We start from the raw sequence: 13,549 nt of genomic DNA, 5'->3' as shown, positions 1-13,549 counted from the left end.
GTGGCCGAGGCTCCCCAGGGTGGGCTCTGAGCCCCTCCAGGGCAAGCAGGGCTTTTTGACAGAGTTGGGACGGGCCTTAGCGTGGTCCGTGAATAATTGCCACACACCTGACAATCTCTTCAAAGCACCCCCGTGAGCGCAAAGTTCAGGTATTTTTGCAACAATTTGTGCTTTGTGCGAAATTGTGACAGATAAAAGCTGTTTCAGCCACAGTGCATAGAGCATTATGTACTCCTATTTATATATTTCTTAAAGCATCATTAAGGCGGCAGGTATGACTTTAAACCAAGACAGTCAGTCATTCACTGAGCGGTGAGAAAATCGCTGGAGACACCCTGGTTGTATCTTTTTCTCCAGCATTATGTCAGGGCTGGAAAACAGACTATGCACCTTCCAGTTCAGCATGGACAGCGACTGACCCTGACCCTTGGGCAGCCCGACCCCCGGGCCAGTGCATTCCTGGTCCCCAGCTGGCTGGGACACTCAGAGAGAGAAAACAGCCCTTGCCACGCTTCGCTGGGGAGCTGTTCTGTTTCTAGATCAGAGCTACAAAGTCGAAGAGTTCAGAACCCTAAATTTGGGGCCCCGTCCCCAGGCCGTGTGGGTGATGCCTGCAGGGAGCACCAGCGGCCAGGGACTGAACAGGTGCGCCGGGTGTTGGGCACAGGTGTGGCACGTTAGAGCTGGCAGGTGCTGGGCGCTTCCCCCTTCCTGGGTCTTCCCGAGCGTGTGATAACTCAGTCACTCAGCTCAACCCTGTGCAGTGTGTACCCCTGCCATCACTGCACCTACGATGGGGACCCCGAGAGCGGAAGACGCCACATGGTAGCCAGGGTCACACAGCTGTGAAGCGGCAGAAGCGGGACGGAAGGCCAGGCTGGTAGGTCCAGCCAGGGCCACATGCACAGTTCCCTCCTCTCCTCTCCTCCAAGATCAGCAGCCCCAGAGAGAACCCAGGCCCTCAGGGTGTGGGATGGCTGGGCTGAGACCCAAGCCCCTCTCTGCTCATTCCAAACACCCTGCACCTTTCTTTCATGGTATCTCGCTTCTCCCACTCAGACCGAGCCCCGCCCGTCCGCCCCTGTGCCTGCGGAATCTGGGGTGGCCCGCATGGTGGCCTGGGCACCGTGAGTTGAATTTTGGCGCTAGAGTCTGAATAGCTATTGCTTTAAAGATGGCTGGAGGAAGAGCCCACACCCAGTTCCGCCAGACTGTGGTGCCAAGCTTAGGGGCCAAAACCATCAGTGCACCCGAGGTCTCTGCTCTCCAAACTCCAAGCCAGGGTTGTGGCCAGCACTGCCTGGTGCTGCCTCCAGGGTGCTGTGTGCACAGTTTCCTAAGGGATGCGCTGCCTAGCGGGAGTGCACAATCTCAAAATAACCAGCTGCCGTGGCTTTTATCAAACAAGATGGACAGAGGCTGCGGGAAGAAGGAGCCCCTCCCGTCTCCTCTCTCCCTCCTCTTCGAGCCTTTATTTAATGAAATCAGCTCTCTGGTATGTCAAAGCAGCTTGTTAAGTGAATCTCTAGCTTAAATGTGCTGCAGTTCTCCAAGGAAGGCCGTGAGGGAGGTGCAGGTTTCGAGGAGCCCCTGGGCTGCAGACCCCGCGTGCCAGCTACGATTGCAGTCCCGAGAGGTGCACAGGAGGGAACGTCTGCCCATCCCCTGGAGCCCTCGGCATGGACCACGCGCAGGCACCGGGCTGCCCCACACAGCACCGAGGGCAGGAAGCGGCGCGGACGTGGGTCCTGCCCCACAGCAGGCCCCGCCCCTCCTGGGATCCCAGTTAGAGGTGCAGCTCCGGGTGATGACGGCCGCAGCATGCGGTCGGCACTCAGAGGAAACACAGCACTGTGTGCAGGGGTGCGGGCCGCGGCGGGCAAGGAGCAGGCACGGGAAGACCAGATGAGGACATGGCCCTTCCTGCAGGGACCAGCCCTGGGCAGCCTGGAGCAGGAGGGCTGCTGTCCGGCGTCCGCAGCATCTAAGCTCCTTGCCCGCTGCTGCAGTGCAGCGAAGGTCGGCATCTGCGGCCTCAGCACTCGGGTCTCCTGGGCCTTGCTGGGACACACGGCCTGGCCTTCGTGGTCCCGGCTGCCCTGTCCTGCTCTGCTCGCCTGCAGCTCACGTCCAGCTCCCCGGGGACCTCCGCTGGCTTCTTGTGCTCATGATGCCAAGCGCACACCAGAAGCTCAGGCCCCGCCCTCCCCAGGGCCACATCTCAGTGTGGTGCCTGCCTTCTAGAAGCTTCTGGGTTCAACACAGGCCCCAACTGACTTCCCCTCTCTCCCACCCGAGATCCTGCCTTCTGCCAGTTCCCTATGCGGGCTCTCCATCTCGCAGACGTGGGTGTCCACCCTGGCTTTTCTCCACCTAACAATCCCAGAGGCCACCCGTTGTGTCCATGGCACCTTTCAACCCCAGCGTTTCTTCCACCATCCCTCAGCCCCCCACTTCCTTCCAACATGGCGCCGCTGCAGGCATAGGGCCCTTACAGAAGTGGGCTCCAAGCAGCCCCTGCTTGCTGCTCTGGCTTAAAATCAAAAGCCTCCCTACCTCTAGTCCCTAGTACGTAAGACAACGATATGCTGCATGGGAAAGGTTTTAAGCTTCTTAGGAGAAAGACAATGTAGAATAACAAAGGCCAACATCTTAATTCTTTTCAGCCCCTCTTGAACAGTTTAAACTGAGGCCACTGGACGAGCGGTTCTCACATGAACAACGGCTGTGTCTTAGGCAATGTTGTATCCTCGCCAAGGCAGCGGCCACGCCTCTCCTGCATCCAGCTGGCAAGAAGTGGATTTTCCCTAGCTACCATTTGTGTACCTCTGGTCTCTCACTCTGGCTTTTCTTAGTGGGAGCTGCAGACCCGAGTGCCCAATATGTTGGCGTTGCCCTTCTCTTCCGGCTCTGAATTGAGCACAATGCACATGGGCTTGGAACACAAGTCACTCAGGAGTTTGGGACCGCCCTGAGGTCCCCAGGCCTACTTCCGGCTCCTGTGCCATGGCTGTTTGGACACTTGGCTGTACCGCTCCGACGAGCATGGAAGTTAACCCTGCTCCTTTAGCTTGCCTGCTCCTTTGGCCTCCCGGGGGAATTCCACACTTCCTGGATTTCTTAGCACAGACCAGCAAAGGGATTCCTTTCCCAGGCTGCTCACCTGCTCTGGGGACACACAGGCTCAGCTATTATTGAATGAAACAGAAAACACTTCCCAAGGGAGGTCCTGGACAACGACAGCAGAGTGTTTTCACAGGCAGGACAACACTGCTGGTCTACTGGCCACGTACCCCCTTTTACAAGCAGGGGCAGAGTAACACTTCTGAGGGCTGAACGCGTCCCTGAGCACCGCGGGGAAGGGGTGGGGCCTGAGCAATGCCAGGGCTGCCTGGCCCGCACGCCCATGCTGTTACGCAGCGGGGCACTGAGGTGTTGCCGTGGAACACGAGATGCCTGTTCCGAAGCACCCTGACCTTGACCTGTGTCGCTCTCTTCTTCTTCCCAACAGGAAGATCATGAGAATCGTCCCCCTCTTGTCCTCCATTGCTCTCTGGTTCTCCCACCCTTCCCTGAGGGGAACTGAGTGAATGGCCAGAGGACGCTGAGTGACCACACTTAGTCCTGGGAGGAGATGAAAAGTGTGCAAAACTGCTTCCAGGGGGCGGGACCCAGGGAGCTGAGGCTGCTTTCCTTGGAGGATGGAGACTCCGCGTGAGCTGGCTACTGATGTTTAAGAAACTCGCGGGGAGGGCAGATGGGCTTGGGCACTTCTGGCCTGGAATGTGGAATGAAGGCTCCTCCTCCACCCTTCCTGCAGAAAACAGCAACAGAGGACCACAAAAAGCAATGACGCAGGGGCTGAACTCAAGGAGCTCACGACGGCAGGGGAGACGGGAGGGTGATTTGCGGGATGAGTACTAGCAAGGACCATCAGTGACAGAGAGCGAGGCAGGGCAAAGCGTGGCCAGAGACTGCTGAGAGCTTGAGCTCATGCCCGATGTCCCCCAAAGCCTCATGCGGTCCTAGGTGAGGCTTTTCAGAGATGGCTGGATCCACAGTGTGTGATGCTGGGATCAAGTGTGTGTGATCACTAACTTAGTCCACTGGTTTGGCATAGTTCTGGATTGTGTGTGAGTGCTATCGCCCTAAGAGTGTGTAGACTGGATATTAGGGATAGAAAGTGATGTGGTCATTTCTTGCTTGCTTTGTTGCCTTCTGCCCTCCATGAACTGTTTCTCCTCTGCCATGCCACCCTGCCCGGGAGCCAGCCAACTACCAACTGAAACCTCTATACACTGTGAGCTAAGTAAACCTTTCCTCCTTTAACTTCGGGCATCAGTATTTTGTCTCAGCAACAAGAAAAGTAACTAAGGCAGGAGAGTACAGCCGCCCTCCCTCCAAGGTCTCCAGAAGGTCCTGGCTGGGGCAGAATGTGCTGCACGTGGAGACAGGAGGGGAAGGACCAGAGCAGCTGTGCCTATGCTGCGGTATCCCAGAAGCTGGGGAGAATCTGGGGAGGCTTGAATCAGAGAGTTTGATCCCATCTGTGCTACAGAAGACCTGTCCAGTGACTGTGTGAGGTTCACCACACTCTAGGGATGGTGGGACACATGGGCAGGGGGCAGCCAGAAGCTTCTGACAGGGACACATGAGCCTGAGCAGGTGGTACTGGGGACAGTGGGGAGTGGAGTGAGGGTAGAATCGGCCAGGCTTGGTGGGAACCAGTAGCAATGTGCCTAGAGGAAGGGGATGGTGGTCCAAAGCGGGCACTAGATGAGGAGGAAATGCGGAGGTCAGTCTGGGTCACTGTGAGCCTGGCGGCAGTGGGCAGGGAGGCAGCATCACAGGGTCTAGGAGAGGCAAGGATGGAAGGGCAGTGGGCACCCGAGCAGCAGAGTGAGGGGCCGCAGAGGCAGAAAGGAAGGCATGATGGAGGAGGAGGGCGGGAGAAAGGAGAATCCGGGCTCATGGGAGTCAGCGCCAGCCTGGAAACCAGGCGAAGACGGAGGACAGCGTGGTGGTGGCCAGTGCTGCTGGGGGCTTGGGAACGAGGGGGTCGCTGATGGCCTTGGCAGAAACAGAAGAGCGAAGGCCAGGGGAAAGCCTGCTGAGGGCTGGTGGGACCGAGGGGGCGGGCGCGGGAGAGTTCTCTCCAAAGGGTGGGCTGGTGGTGAGCCTGGGAAGGCAAGCGCGGGGTCTTTGCAAGCAGCAGGTGGATTTGGGGATGAGGGTGGAAGGATGAGGCGTGTGGGGAGAGAGAGGCTGGTCCTCCTCACCGAGGGCCTGGGGCAGGTGGGGCCCACTCCGGCGCGGTGTGGAGCTGAGCTGTGTTTGGCAGATGCCTGTGCGGGGTGTTGGTCTCCTCTTCGTGGTAGTGCTGAAGCAGCTGTCCTTCCCAGGGCAAGTTTCAGCGCTCACGGACTGGCACAGGCAATGCCTTTCCCCCTGCATCCGGCGCCTGGCCCTTTCCCCACCCACGCGTACAACGGTGGGTCACTCCTCCTGCGCTGCCGTGGAGACGGAGCCTGTTCTCCAACATCATGCCAACGCGAGGCCCCGCAGTGTACGGTTCTCCCTTCCTGTTTCTGAATATCTGGATGATTTCTGCCCTTTCCCCAAATCCAACAGTACCTAGACAGGCATTTTGGGCCCTGGTCCACCATTCCCGCAGAGGGGAATCTGCTCAAGCCGCCCTCTTAGGGCATCCGCCTGCCTACACCGCGGCAGACCTGTCCACCTCCTCTCCCGCTGATCTGGTTTCCCGTACCGCTCCTCCATGAGCATCAGCCATAAAGTTCTGCCAATTTGCTAATGAAGAATGGTATCCTTTGTTCTTTTAATTTTCATTTAGCTACGCAAAGGCTTCTCTTAAATTACCCGCAGATAGTTTGAGGTCATGGGCAATTAAATGTAATTAATTCATAATTGGACCTCTCGGAAGTCGCGTGGGACAGTTCCCGGAACGGCCAGCAGAGGGCTCTTCAGTCCCATCGAATGTCAGGAAGGGCTGGAGTTCGGGCCAGCGAGGGAATCAGACGGATTTGTAGGTGAGTGGGCTTTTCCCATTCTGCTTTTCCATCCGTCTGGGTTTTGTCGATTTGACCTTTCACACCCTCCAAGGGGCGTCAGCGAACTCGAAACCCATCGTGTTTTGGCGTTGAGTAACTGATCCGCTCCCTGGACATTTTAGGCTCTCTGACAGGGGTCTATCCTGCTTGCTGTAGGAAAGGAAGGGAAAAACCAGCTATAGTTTTTCCAGGTGCCGTGCCTCAGTTTACCAAGCTGGAAAGGAACACTTTTTCCTCCATCTCACACATGTGTTGGAGATGCGTTCGTGCCAGCTCCGTGGCAGGAGGCCCCTGGGAGGTGGGGCACCTTGCTTGCATGGCCTCCTGGGTCTCGGTACCCAGGTGCCGCTGAGCTGGGGGATGGGATGGCTGTGGGTTATGGGGGCTCACAGTCCTGTACTGTGGCCCCCTGCAGCCTATTAAACACTCAGTATGGGAAGTCCTTCTGGTCTCCATTTCCACTGTTGAAAACTGACTCAATTTCTGTTTCCTTGTAACTGCTTCACATGTGAACTTGGACGTTACTTCACGTCGGCACAGGAGGCTGGACTGATTCATCTGCAAACTGTAAGTGACAATAAAGCGAGGAGCGGAGCTGTCTGGAGCTGGGAGCCTGGCTAGGCTGTCCCCAGGCAGGAAGGAAGGCGAACTGAGGCGGAGGAGAGGAACCAGGGAGCTGGTCTGCAGGGACTCAGGGGCAGCGAAGGCGGCTGCTCTGACAGGTAGCGTGCTGAGGGCAGGTCACCTGTGCGTACTGACGACCCGGGCCGTGTTCAAGGGCAGGGAGTCAGGACGGGGCGCATGGCGAACCCGCTCCTTCCAGCCCGCACGGTGACACTGCAGTGGGGGGGGGGTGTCTCTCTAGGCTGCCCTGGGCCCGGCCAGCTTGGGAAGCACAGGGCCCTGCCGGCCAGGGATCTGCACACTCCTCCTTGTGCATCCGGCGTGGATGCAAATTCTTTGCCCCCTGTGGCATCCGGCCTGGTCCCACACGGAGCCTCTGCGTGCCCTGATTACGGCCATGGCAGACTCTGATACGCCAACCTGCAGACAGCAGCTCCCCTGTCCTGCTCCCGCCCTCCCTGCGCCCAGGCTGTCTTCTGCGAGCAGGTGAGACTAGAACTTCCAGCCCGGGGTGTGCAGAAGTCCGGTCCCCTGGCCTCCTGAGGCCCCCTTTCGTGTGGCAGCCTGCCACACACCGTGCCCACCACCTGGCCCTCAGGCAAAGGGCTCTGTCTTTCTTTTTACCCTTTTCTTTCTTTGTAGGTGGAAGTCCCACATTTTGAGCGATGTCCCGGCCTGACTTGGTTTAGATCCCCTCACCCACCTGGTTCCCTCCCACTGTCCTCCCAGGGCCAAATGCTGCTATTCTGGACCAGTGGAAGCCAGGGCAGAGGCCACCTGAGGCTGGCGCCCCACCTCCAAGACGTCTGACTCTGATGGGGTGTGACCTTCGGGTGAAGGTGCTGTGTCCGTCCTGACCAGTGCAGGGTCAGGACTACCAGGGAGTCAGAAAGCATGGTGAAGGAACAAAAGACAGGAAAGATTTCCAGAACTGCTCCCGAAAACGGCGAGAACAATGGAATAAGTGCGTCGGAACCAAGGGGAAGTATTTTGAGGGTGATTCGTGGCTACGCATCCTTTACCATAATGAAACTTTAAAATTTAAATATTCACTGGTTTTGATCACACCTTGTATATGGGAACTCTGTGTCTTTTCAGCTCAGTTTTGCCACGAATATAAAATCACCCTAAAAATAAATTCTGTAGCCAGGTGTGGTGGGTCATGCTTGTAACCCCAGTATTCTGGGAGGCTGAGGCAGGAGGATTGCAAGTTTGAGCCCAATCTGGGCAAGTCAGTGAGACGCTGTCTTAAAAAAAAAGAAAAGTCCTGGGGATGTAGCTCCGTGAAAAGGTTCTAGGTTCAGTCTCCAGCACTGCCAAAAAAATACTTTTCTATGTTAAAAAAAAAGGTTCTGATGTCCGCCTGCACTTCCTCCTCCATCTGACACTGCCTTCCCCGTGGAGGTGACCTTGGCCTCCTCCTAGCAGACCCTCTCGGGACTCAGGTCACAAGCCCCTCAGTTTTCACTTCTGCTGCTGCACTAAGCACTGGGCCCTTTCCCCTGGTCCCGCCCTCTCCTTGCCTCCCTGCCGGTTGCTCTGCTTTGGGGTCAGGGGTCAGCCTTTTCTCTGTCCTTACCGAATTTCCCTGAGTGGAGGAGGAGCCCACATACTTAGCACATTCATCCTGACCTTGGCTGTGGCGGGGGGACCCCTCGGCCCTGTGCTCCTGGACCCGCTCTCTACTGCTAGCCCTGGGCGGTCAGGTCCTTGTGCAAGAGGAGGAAGAGGGGGCCAGGACCCCAGGGAGGAGAGAGCGCAGGCTGATGGGCTCTCTGCCTGGTCTCCCCCACTCTCCAGTGAGGAGCCTCAAGGGTCAGGGCCACTGTTATTGACACAGGAATCAGGAAGAGGTGGAACCCTGCAGGAGAATGGGTACCCAGAGGATCCCAGAGCTGCCTGTTCCCAGCTGACCTTTGGCCCAGGAGCTCCCCGAGAGTGGGGCCGGCAGGGCAGGGAGCCCACCCTCACCCAGAGGCCAGCTGGGGCCAGTGTGATCGCTTTGCAGTCAGGCTAGGCTTCAATCCAGATTCTAGCTCCCTGCTTGCTTCTTTTGTATTTTTGGTCACATTAGGCACTCTGAGTCTCAATTTTCTTATCTGTAAATTGGGGACGTTGATTCCTGTGTTGACACAATGCGAAGGGAAAGTAGGCAGAAAACACTCCTTGGCATGGGCCTCACTCCTGGCTGGAGGTCAGCAAAGCCCCTTCTACTCCTCTGTCCCCCAGTTTACTACGTTAAAAATCCAGGAGTGAGATGAGAAGATTGAAAGTTCAAGGTCAGCCCGAACAACTTGGCAAGACCTCGTCTCAAACAGGCTGGGCACACAGCTCAGCACTCCCCAGACGCAGTCGCCGGTACCAGAACAAACAAAGTGACCACAACAAAAAACCAAAACAACCCTGCCCCAAAAACCCCAGGCCCGGAGGAGGCTGGTGCTGACGCGGTGGTCATGGGTAATGGTTCTGCCTTGGGATTCCCTTTGGTCATGAAGCACTTATGAAATAGTCATCATTTCTACTCTATTTATCCATTGGTTAGATGAGTATGCTTCTAATTTTCCAAGCCCCTTACCTCCCTTTCCACACACAGCTTTGGTCTTACAGCTACCCTGAGATGACAGTTGTTTACCTGTGCAACAAACATGTTTCTTAAAGGAAACACCATTTCCTCACTTGGCATCCTGTTAGGTTATTGTCTGTAAAATAAAGGAGTCCTGCACAGAATGACGGTAACGAAGGGGACCTGAATTCGGGGTTGCTCCCCTGCTGTGTTTTCAGGGATGACCCCAGCATTCCCTCATAAACCCTCAACAGCTTCCCAGAGGCCCAGGTCTTCACTCTCCAGAGACTTGGGCATTCTTTATGGGAAGAGGCGGTGAGCAATCAGGCCCTGCTGTGTTTTCACCTTCTCCAACAAATTCCCCAGATCTCTGTGTCGCTGTCCTCCCACCCTGGCCGGTCCTTCAGTTCCCACAGCACACTGACAACAAGTTCTAGCTTCCTGCTCTTGGTGTCCCGGTGCCAGCGCGGCATCCTGCTTCCCTTCAGTTAATTGAAAGCAAACCTCTCTTTGCGATGCAGACAGCTGCTCCGTTAGTCACCCGGGGCACAGTGTCTTCCATTAATCAGTTACACACACGATAAAGGTGAGGCTTAATGAAGTGTGTGCTGGGCACTCTGACTGGAGGCTGCTCAGCTCGATCAATGTGCTTGTCCACAATTTAATAATTTGACGTTCAGCATTTTGTGGCCCGAGTAATGTCAGCTTGTAATAGTTGTAATAAGTACGAAGATAGCTCACGTGGTATCAAGACAAAGGCACTCAGCAACGGGAACAAATAACCTCCCAGAGTGAGGACACTGGGATTATGGCGATGGCTCTGCCCTAGGTTCAGGCCAGCAGCTGCGAAGCCACTGGGTGAGCAGGAAGAGAGACAGGCAGAGCAGCCCACCTCCAGGTGGAGGCTGCTTACCGAGGTGATGGGGCCAGAGGCTCCAGGGTGAGTCTCTGTGGGGTCAGACAGCAGCACCGCAAACCGGGAAATGCTCCACGCTTCTGTTTCCTTATGAGTAAAATGTGAACAGCGACAGGGTCTGCCTCACAAGGTGGGTGGAGAGTTGAGTGTGTTAGTACACAGTGGCGTGTAAGGTGCTGTCTGGGAGATTTAGCTGCTTGCAAAATGCTGATTTTTTATATTTATGGGCTTTTGTCTGTTACTTGATGGTGTCAAAGGTCAATAAAACTTAATGTTCCGGAAGAACAAATTCAGGTGTTCTTTTTGGCAAGAGGATGGGTTTCTTTGACTTTTCCTCTGAAGATTTTAGTGCGAGGAGCTCGGGAGCTTCAAAGCCAGGCTGCTGGCTCGAAGTCCAGGTCACCTCTAAGCCGTCGGCTGATCTCTGAAGTGTGTGCACAGAGCAGAGGCCTCCAAGGATGGCAGAGAAGAGGGGTGGTGGGAAAACCGAGACAACTGAGCCCAAACCTCAGCACCACCAAGTCGGAGGAGCTAGGTAAGCAGGGTTCCCAGCGCAGCCTCCAAGTAGAACCTGTGTCCCAGGGCTAAGGCAGTTGCCTGGGACTAGGACAAAGTCAAAGCATTAACGACATGGGCGACAAGACCTCTGAACCAGCAATTTTACTGCCTGCTAGAACGAAGCCCAGCTTGCTTTGGCTTCTGCACAGCGTCTAATATATACTAAGAGTTATTCCTCATATGAGGAAATGGAAAACTGACACATACTCAAGGCAAAATCAGTCAAATAATGAACTCCGTGATGTTCCCTGTTGGAATAACCAGATAAGGACCACAGGGCAACTTTAACTTCAAACACTTCAAGGCAAAGATGGTTATACTGAATAAGCGGATGGAGAACTGAAGCAGAGAAACAGAAATGAATCATAATAAGAAAATGCAAATTCTACAACTGGAAAGTAAACTAAGAGAAGTAAAAAAACCCACAACCTGAGTTTACTAACAGATTGGAAATGGTAGAAGAAAGGACAGGAAGACTTAAACATGGATTAATGGAAATTATTCAGTGAGAACTAGAGGTAATAGACACTCTGTGACTTGTGGAACAGTAATAAGTAAATGTGTATTTAACAAGGTCTTGGAAAGAGAGCATAAGGGAAAAGATTTTTTGGGGGGAAATAATGGAATTATTTCCCTAAATTTAGTTTAAAAATATATTTTTAGGCTCAACGCAGATAGCAAGTCACAAGCAAGGCAAACACAACAAACAGCAGACAAGATGCCTAAACGCATTCTAGTTGAATTGGGAAAAACCAGAATAAAGATAAAATCTTAGAAGCATTCAGAGAGTAATGACCCGTTACATGTAGGAGATGGAGATGAATAACTGAAATGTTTGGGAACATTTCATCAGAAATAATGGAAGCGGGAGGACAATGGAATGACACTGAGCATATACTGTGCCCCCCTTGAATTCTAGACTAGCAAGAATGTCCTTAAAAAGTAAAGGGAACATAAAAGTAATGTAAGATGAATGAATCTGAAGCTAAGGAAATTTGCTGCCATCAAACTTGCATTACAGGAAATGCTAAAGGAAGTCCTTCAGTTGGCGGGGGAAGGACACCAGATAGAGAAGGAAGCCGTTGGAGAGGGATGGGGAGTTCTGAACTGCTAAACAGGTGGATGCACATAAACGAGGAGTCTCCTGTGGTACTTCAACACTTCTAGGTGGAAAATGTGTGATAATGAAAACTTAAAGGACGGGGAGAATAAGTGCTTTATATTGTTGCCAGGTTCTCACACTTCATGTAAAGTGGTACAACTACTGAGCTGTTAGCAATGACCCTCAAAATCCATAGAACCTCTGAGAAATAAAGCAAGAAGTATTGCTAAAAAGACAAAGGGTACATTTACATGAGATGCTAAAACACCCGATTTAAAGGAAGGCAGGAAAAAAGTGAAGCAGAATAAGGAAACGAGGAGATTATAAATAGCACAATGTTAGCACAACTATGTGAGTGACTGCATTTAATACAAGCAGAGCGGTAAGCTTAAAGAAAGCTAGTGTGCCTACATTAATATAAGACCAGGCAGACTTCAAGACAAGGATTATTTCTAGAGACAAAAAACGACATTTCATAACGACAAAATGACCAAGCAGGCAGCATCCTAATGTGGATGCACCTCATCAAGTTGCCTCAACATGTAAGAGGCAAAGCTGACAGACCTGCAGAGAGAAAAACAGAAATGCACACGGCTGGAGGTTCTGGCACTGTCAGTAATTGACGAAGCAATTACAAAAGGAAAGTCAGAAAGAAAACAAAGAGCCAAGTCACAGAATGAGAGAAACGTTCGCAGCACGTGTGTCTGACAAAGATCTGCATCCAGAGGATCCGAAGAGCTCTCGAAATCACACCTCCAACAATCCCATCAAAAGCAGGCAAACAGCTTTAGCAGCCATTTCCCAAAAAGAAGTCATGCAGGGACTGAGACCACGAAGACAGTGGCGATGCCGCTGTGCATGGGGAGTTCGCCCAGGGACCTGACTCCCTCGTGATAACCGAGGGAAAAAAGGGTGTGGGAATGGCCCAGGTGCTGCAGTGAGACGACCACGTGCCAAGGGCAGACACCCACTGTGGTCACTTGTTTTGGTCCGCTTCATGAGCGTGTGTGAGCAGCAATCATTCCTGTCCGTGTATCGCACCTCTGAGCGTTTCACACATCAGCACCACCCACACTTTCGAGCCCCGAGGGAGCAGGCCCTGAGCGGACCGTGGGTGCTTACATCACTGCGCTCTGCTTAGCTTCCTGCATTCTCCGCCACAATACCTGTCTTGGTTACTTTTTTCTCGTTGCTGGGACAAAATACCTGACGCCCAAAATGAAGGAAGGAAAGGTTTATTTTGCTTACAGTTTGTGGAGGTTTCAGTCCATACTTGGCAGATTACAAGGCAGAGTGGCACATGGCAGAAAACTACAGCTCAGGGCGGCAGAACACAGCTCCAGCAACAACCACAAAAGCCAGGAATGGCCGCAAGCACTCTTTTCCTCTCCCTTACACATGCAAACTATCCACCCCAGGGCGGGTGCAGCTCTCACACCCCTAATCAATCAAACTTTAAAAGCCTGCCCCATGGCTGCATGAGGCTTTGGGGGGACACCCAGACACAAACCATAACAATACCGAGGTATGCATCTCTGCGCTTTGCACTAGTGAGAAAGAAAATAAAAAAAACTGCAAATATCTGATGCCAACTATTACGGCGAGGTGAGCTGAAGAGAGAAACTGTGCATTTAATTTCCAACCAGACAGACACTTGCTAAAGATTCCTGTGGATGGAGGGGGAGGTGTGGGTGGCACAGTAGGATGTTTATGCG

General features: G+C 53.6%; 1 protein-coding gene across 5 annotated transcripts in view; it reads right to left on the bottom strand.

Annotated features, from left to right (window-relative positions):
• Iqca1 (IQ motif containing with AAA domain 1) overlaps nt 1-13,549 on the bottom strand; it is a 134,115-nt gene that overhangs the window by 17,255 nt on the left and 103,311 nt on the right. The gene's annotated exons all lie outside the window — the stretch shown is intronic.

The sequence above is a fragment of the Chinchilla lanigera genome, unplaced genomic scaffold (genome assembly GCF_000276665.1).
Source record: "Chinchilla lanigera isolate Chin_1 unplaced genomic scaffold, ChiLan1.0 scaffold00052, whole genome shotgun sequence".
In the NCBI taxonomy this organism is placed as follows: Eukaryota; Metazoa; Chordata; class Mammalia; order Rodentia; family Chinchillidae; genus Chinchilla; species Chinchilla lanigera.
Note: the sequence above shows the minus strand (reverse complement) of the source record. Positions and strands in the feature narration are given on the sequence as shown.